Below are 7,893 nucleotides of genomic sequence, written 5' to 3' on the forward strand. Positions count from 1 at the left end.
CTCAATACAGTGTTGCACCACCTTTAGCCCGTAATACTGCTCGCATTCTTCTTGGCATAGATTCTGTGAGATGTTGATAGATAGAAGGAGGAATTTGACACCATATCCCGATTAACTGCACTTTCCAGTTCCTTCAGTTTGGATGGCACTGGATCCAGCTGTCTGATGCCCCGTTCGATCTTATTCCACAAATTCTGAATTGGTTCAGATCTGGTGATTGTGCGGGTCAACGAAGGCAGGTAAAGTCAGCGTCATGTTCTTCGAACCATCTGGCGACAATACCAGCTGTATGACAAGGAGCATTGTCTTGCTGAAAGTATCCATCCCCGGCAGGGTACACCATTAACATAACAGGATATCCTTGATCTGCGAGAACACTTAAATACCCTTGGGCATTCTGACGTTTTTCCACAGTAATCAAAGGACCCATGCAAAGCCATGAAAACATCCCCCAAACCATAATATTGCCTCCACCAACTTGAAGTGTTGTGGCAATGCAGTTGGGGTCCATGCCTTCGTGTTGTTTTCGCCATATCCGAACCCTGCCATCTGCATGGGGTAATGGAAAACGCGTTTCATCAAACCACGTGACCCTTTTCCAGTCATCTCTGTCCAATCCTTATGCGCCTTTGCAAACTGGAGAAGTCTGCTCTTGGCTTTCGAACGGGCCATCGTCTCCCATAATCTGCATGGTGTAATGTGCATCGCACAGTTTGTTCAGAGACGTTCGCAGTTACTCCTTCATTAAGATTCCTCGCTATTTGACGTACTGTTGCTCTTCTGTTGAAGTGGACAACTCTCAGGACCCGACTTAGCCTATTTGGGGCTCGGGACAAAAAGTTCTTTGGAGGCACCCTCTGCTTCACTAACTTCAGTAATGAAGAACAGTGCATCGAACTTGTCTATGCTATTTTTCGTTAATTAATTCAAAATGCTATTTAAACTTAAAACTAAAAATACTCTTAGGCTCAATTAAGCCAGTCAGAAGCCAATATTTTTGTAAACATATCGCATTTTGCTATATGTAAAAATACAGGCTTTTGATTGACCAAATTTGTCCATCGTAATTGCGAAAATTTAGCTGAATTCCGCCCTAGAAAGCCATGGATTTACGAAATATAAATTTTTTTGTGCTCATACGATAGATTGATGAAGAAGCTAATATAAAACTGACGGATTTTACACTGTACTGATATTTTGTTTTAAAAAAAAGTTCATTAAAGGAGGAAACGTACAATAGACTTTCTACTTGATTTGATGGCCCCTCTGATGTGGGGCCCGGGGCAACTGCCCCGTATGCGCCTGCCTTAATCAGACTCTGACAACTCTGGCAAGTCTCTTTTCAGCGCGAGCATTCAGTAGACTGTGACGACCACAAGGTTGACGTTGAGACCCGGTTTTCTGCTTGATAGTCCACTCTCTGCACACATTAATAACTGCTGCTCTCAAACACTTCACAAGAACAGCCGTTTTGCTGATACTGGTTCTGATGCTTCGCGCGCCTACAATCATCCCGCATTCAAACTCAGTTAAGTCACGTTTTTTACCCATATCTAAACGCGTAACACAATGCAACTGATGGTTCACTTGCCTTTCATTCCTTTTTTTGTAGCTATCTCATCCTCTAGCGGCAATACTGTGACGCAATAGTTCATTTTGCATAAAACTGTCAGGTGGTTATAATAATTTGGCCACTCAGTGTATATGTGTGTTACGATATCTCTTAATTTGTTTTAAATTTTAATTAATTTCCTATTTTTTTAAATCTTAAATTAGCTTATTCTACCTTATTCTAAAATTTTCTCTAATTTTCTGATCCAAATCTCATTTTTTTTTTTTATTTAATTACGTATTTCTAATACCCGCTCTAAAAATAAGATCGTTGCAGCTCTTACGCTAAGAGCGAAGGGACAAAAACCCCTAAAAACCTTTGACATAACTTAAAAGATGCCTAAGATTTCCTTTTCTAAATCGACGCGTGTTAAAGAAATTCCTAAAATAATCTCTTAGTCAAATCATTAAAGGAAAAACTTCTCACACTTTACTTTTTTGTCGCGATGTAAAAAGACGTTTCGCTTCTCAATATATACAAATTATGTCCTTCCGTGCAAAAATAAATTGGTCTTCTTTTCGGCCACACATCTGCAAAATTATTGTGCATTATATATATATAACGATATTAGAAGATAAGAACAGGTGTAAAATTTAAAAATGAAATAAGTTTATTTTAAATTACGTTTTTTTTAAATCAACAATAGTGAGTTTCGAGGAGGGAACCTCAAAATAATTTTACGCGTGAGGTCTCATACCGTCAGAATTTGCCCCTGCAAGTATGATCAGTAAGAGTGGCAAACAGATCGGCAACAGTTTATCATTGAGAATTTATCATTTAACATTGAAAAAAGAAAAAAACAAAGAAAAAAGTCAATCAGTGTAGGTAATATAAACGAAAACATTAATTAGAAATGAAAAAAATGACATAATTGTAACAAAAACAATTACGAAAGTGATATAACTGCAAAGAAATCGAAATTATTAGTGATAAACTTGATAATAATGCTAGTTAAGAGTTAAATAATGCAAATGAATAGATTGCTTTCTGTACATGAGAAAAGAGAGATAATGAGAAATAAAGGATTATATGGGACCCACGTGAGCGACATTTTTATTTACTGCAGGCAATACACTCAGAGGAAAAAAATTATTTCTACATACCTCGGTATTCGAGCACTGTACTGATACGCCTTACGTAGGAGGAAAGCTTTTCCAGAATTCTTTGTAAGGCGCGTAAATATTTCTTCCTTCATCTTTCATCTCATCTCTCTTTTCGTAAAATCAAAGCTAACTACCGCATGTGCAAAAGCATGGAAGATATTCATATCTGAAAGTGGACAGTATACTTATTATTCAATGTAAGCAGATATGCTTTTCAGTTAAAATTTTTGTAGTTATTTTTTAAAATAATTTCCGATACAAAATAGGTTTCTTCTTGTCCCAAGCGTTTTTCAAAATGTAGAGCACCTTTTGCTAAAGATAGATTGCAATGAAGAGAACATTCCAGAAAAATTTGACCCCAAAAATAAAAACCAGATTAGAATACAGGCCAGCTCAAGTCATGTCTCAGCTCTGCCCAGCTAATTCTAGATATAATTCAAACTTAAATATTTTAAAACCGAATTAGTAAAGAGTCGAATTTCATAATAAAAAAAAGACTTTTTTTTTTTTTCAAAATTGAAATAAGGATAAAGGATTTCAAATCAAAATAAGAATCAAGATAGTGCAAGATTAGTATGCAAATTAAAACCATAAGTGATGGGGATTAAAAAAGAAATAAACGATTCTTGAAAAGAAAGTCGGTATTTAAAAAAAATGCCATTAAACGTCTGCTGAGATTAAAAGAGTACCCGAAATAATTATTGAAGGATTATCCTCTCTTACTTATCCTATGAGGATTTAAAATTTCCAAAAAAGTGCTCTAAAAAATAATAGAGCTTTAGCAATTTATGAATTCAAGATCATCCACATTTTCATGATAAGGAAAATAAAATCTAAAAGATGGAAGAAATTTTCAATTTTATAACTATATTGTAAATTACTTTCATTTTATTAAAATAACTGTGAATAAAAGACTAAATGCTTTAAGAGTGAATTATGAAGCTTAACTACGAGATAGCAAAATTCGAAATAAAACTGAATATCCTACCTTCATGTGACTGTTTTTGCCATTATGTGACAAGGTAATCGTCCAGGGACGCCATTACTCTTGGTAGCTTGTCGATTACTCAACTGCCATTTGTTCTTTGTTCTTCTGCGAATCAAGCACTTCTATGTGGAACGGAAAGTGAAATTTGTTTAGTAAATAACAAGCAAATAAATTTTTAATGAAATTATTATTTCATAAAAGAGTGTTAGATCACCCTTCAATTTTAATTGAGTGTATTCTTATACTAGGAAAAAGAGTAAGTACATTTTATAAACACATATTTATTCGGAAGACCACCTCCCAGACACTAGAATGCAACATGAACGTAAGCAATAGAACAGCATACTGGCAGTCATAATTAATAACCAAAACAGTGACAACGTTTTGTAATTAAAAATTAAATTAAAAGTGAGCATGTATTAAACTCTTCCCCCGAATACATACCTGGAAAAATTACATTTTCAAGTCAAAAGTTCACACTATCAATTATTTGTCTCGGTTTCTAAAAAGGAATTTTTTGGAAATGTATAGCAAGAATAACAGCAGCTAGTCTGTTACTTTCACAATAATAGGCATCCAAATGTCATTTTTGAAATTTTCACAAAGAAATTTTAACTAATATCAATATTTTGAATTAAATAATGAAACCCAGAGTTTTTAATAAGTTGAATGGCACTTTGATTAACATCTTGCAGGGGAGTGACAAATTTCATCAAACTGTCTACACAGCCAGACTTCTTCTTCTGATATTTGACTAGCTTCAAAATATTTAGTCCCAGTAGTGGACAAGTATATATATTTTTAGCATCTGGACTCTCATGCGCTATCAACTCTATCATGCCAAATGGTGATTTTCTAGTTGAAATATTAATATATTCAAAATCACTTAATGCATACAATAATTTACATGATGAACTTGGACGGTATCAATTTTCTCATTATGAAATTAATCTCAAATAACTTTCTTCATAAGATTCCATTTGAGTTTTTAATGACTTGTCCAGGGCTACAGAAAGTACATCAGCTGAATCAGCAATATCAGAATTAATCACTACATTTTAATATATTAAACTGCTTACAGCTTTCTTTTCCTCATTTACCTTCTCTTATTGTTCCCTATTTGTTAGGAATATCTCGAAAATCCTCGACTCGGGATTAGCATTTAATAGATTAAAAGAGACTAGAACTATTTCGCAGTATTTTCATGATGAATAAAAATTTAATTATTATCTTATTGTTGAATTGACATTCCCTTAAAGTGATTAACTGGCTCAACTCTAACAGTCAAGTTTTCTTTCAAATTCTTCAAAAATTTCCGTTTGATTCTATTTTTAGCAGTTACAATTCCGACATCAACATATAACATTAAGAACTTAAACTTGCTTTTTGCTTGCAATCAAAGATTTATTTATTAACTTAAGATTATCAATTTATTCAAATTCCAAGTTTGAAGAAAACTCTTAAATCCAGCATCTGTGTTTGCTTCAGAAGATAACAAATTTTTTCTCAAATTTCAAACTCTCCGTGTATCATCAATCATATTCTTGAGGCTGCTTCACTTATATTTCTTTACCGTGATTTCTGCACAAGAAACCATTTCATACTTATGCACACAGCGCTTTATACTGCCCTGTGTGTTTTTAATATTTCACTTGCAACAGCATATAGGGTAGTTTTTATTTTACCCAACGAGCAACCACATCGAATGCTTTATGGTAATCAGTTCGTAATTTTTGAGAAAATTTTCTTCTTTCTTTAACACTCAATCTATCTTGAAAACTGTGTATTTCATCTTCAGAATTTTTTTTTAATAAATTCATCTTCTTGAAATAATTTTTTTACCATCAGATGGATTCACTTACTGTTATTCTTTTCCCTAGATTTCAATTATTCCTACATTGCATCTCTAGATTCCTTTTGATTACATGAACCAGTTGTTTCTTGAAATGTAAACAGTTTATTTTTCCCAGTAAGTATAAGGTTAATCAAATTTTGATGAGTAATGCAATTATGATCTATTTCGCAGATTAGTATTTCACCTGAAACGAACTGCATAATTTATGATATATTGAATGGTTGCCTTTTTGCATCTTCCTCTATATATCTCTGCAATTCTCTTAGTATCTTCGTTAGCTTCCTGTCTTGTTGATCGAATCAACACAAATTATATTAGTGTTTTCTTAGAAGTGATTTCATTTTTGAAAAAAAATCTCATGGAAGTGATATTATTTTCATGTACCCAAATATGACAAATCTGTATCATCTCAGTGTTCAACACTATATAATTTTAAATAACCTTCAAAACAAATTTATTCTTTCTCTTAAAAATTCTTAAGTGAACAATATAAGGCTTCTTCTTAACCGATTTCATTCGGAGGATTTCCGTCTTTTAGAATAGGCTATATGCTACTGGGGTGTTCAATTTAAAACAAATGTAACAGTGTTAACAATTGTTCCAAGTATTCTCAGAAGTCTAAAACTGAGCATTCATCTCGCAGCTTCATTTTAAATTCTATTGTTCATTCCAGCACACTGTTTCGTTCTAAGTCTCTGAAATATCTGTGAAACTGAATTTATACGTTTATGAATTCCTTATATTTGTGTTACTAAATTAAAATCAAATGGTAATTTATGCAATTTAGCAAACAATGCGAGTGAAATGATGATGAAAAAACTGGTGTGATATAAAGAAACAAAGAATAAAAATCTATCTCTTTATAGATCAATGCCACGCAAAACACCAAGATGTTTAAAAAATGTTGGAATTACTCCCTGAAAAGCTAAAAAATAAAAATGCTTTTTTGACTTTTAGAACTTACTGTGATTCAGAACTTTATAGGAATTGCTTAAATATTTAGGATGGGAGAACACAATGAAAATCAGTGTGTCAGAGGCGATAAAATTTGACCAATCTTGAAGTGAGACCAGAATTATTAAAGGCCTGTTTCCAAAATACATAATTTTCGATGTAATTTGAGTTTGGTTGATATTACTGTTTCATCGATATTTACACTACATAGAAGGTTGTTGTTTCTTATCCTCCTTGGATTGAACATCAATTCAAACCAAGTTCAAGAGATCGGGGAGAGAGGGGTACAGTAGATTCTGAGGGTAAAGACCACTGAGCACCCGAGGACAGAAGTTTGACTTTAGATCATAAGAAGATGACACTCACACACTCTCTTGCCCAACCCCTTTTTACAATGGGACTCTTTCACACACCTCACAGAGAGAACACAGGGGAAAGAACAACCATGCCCAAACCAGGACTCGAACCCGAGACGCCCAGATCACGGAGAAGACGCGCTACTCCTAGGCCAGGACGCCGGCTCAGGGAAGGTACCATCTGTTAATGATAACGAGGTTTTAATTACAATTTAAATTTAAACCTCTGAAGATTTCATTGAAGATGCTTTGTCTGAGGAAGATAAATGATGTAGAAATCACCCTACGATCTTTTAAAAATGTATTTAAAAAGTTTCAAAATATTGAAAGATTTCTTTGTATATCTTCATGTGTGTGTGTTAATGTCTCAGAGGCGATAAAATTTGATCGATCTTGAAGTGAGACCAGAATTACTAAAGATCTGTTTCTAAAATACATAATTTTCAGATGCTAGAAATAAATTTTTAAAGATATAAATTCATTTCATGATGACTTAAGCTTTTAGGGCTCGATGATTCCATTAGCAATATTGGAATATCTGCTTTTAATGATCAATAGATGCCATCACTTGTGTTCATATTTCACATGTTCCTAGATAGATATATGATCCGGATACAACTGAATAAGAAATGAATAATTTTGATTATTCTGAATGAAAGAAATAAATATGGATCAAATAAATAATTTTAAACATGAAGTACTTCTAAATAGTTTTTTAATGTTCACTTTTAATATCAAAGGATAATTATAATTGTTATTAATACAATTATTATTATGTGGGCTGAAAAGGGCTAGTTAGAATTCAAAATCAAAGTAATCGTAATGAAAATTAGCAAAATTAAATTGTGAGCATTTCCTTTCAAACTTCCTTAAGAAAAGAAAGTACAGAAAGGATTATTTGAATGAAAGTATCAGAATATATTATAGGTCATTAAAAGAGTCATGTATGATAATAAATTGATGCAAAACATCGGAAAATACATTTTAATGAGGATTAGATTTCAATCTTATGTGTTTCGGGACAA

This window comes from Argiope bruennichi, chromosome X1 (assembly GCF_947563725.1).
Source record: "Argiope bruennichi chromosome X1, qqArgBrue1.1, whole genome shotgun sequence".
In the NCBI taxonomy this organism is placed as follows: Eukaryota; Metazoa; Arthropoda; class Arachnida; order Araneae; family Araneidae; genus Argiope; species Argiope bruennichi.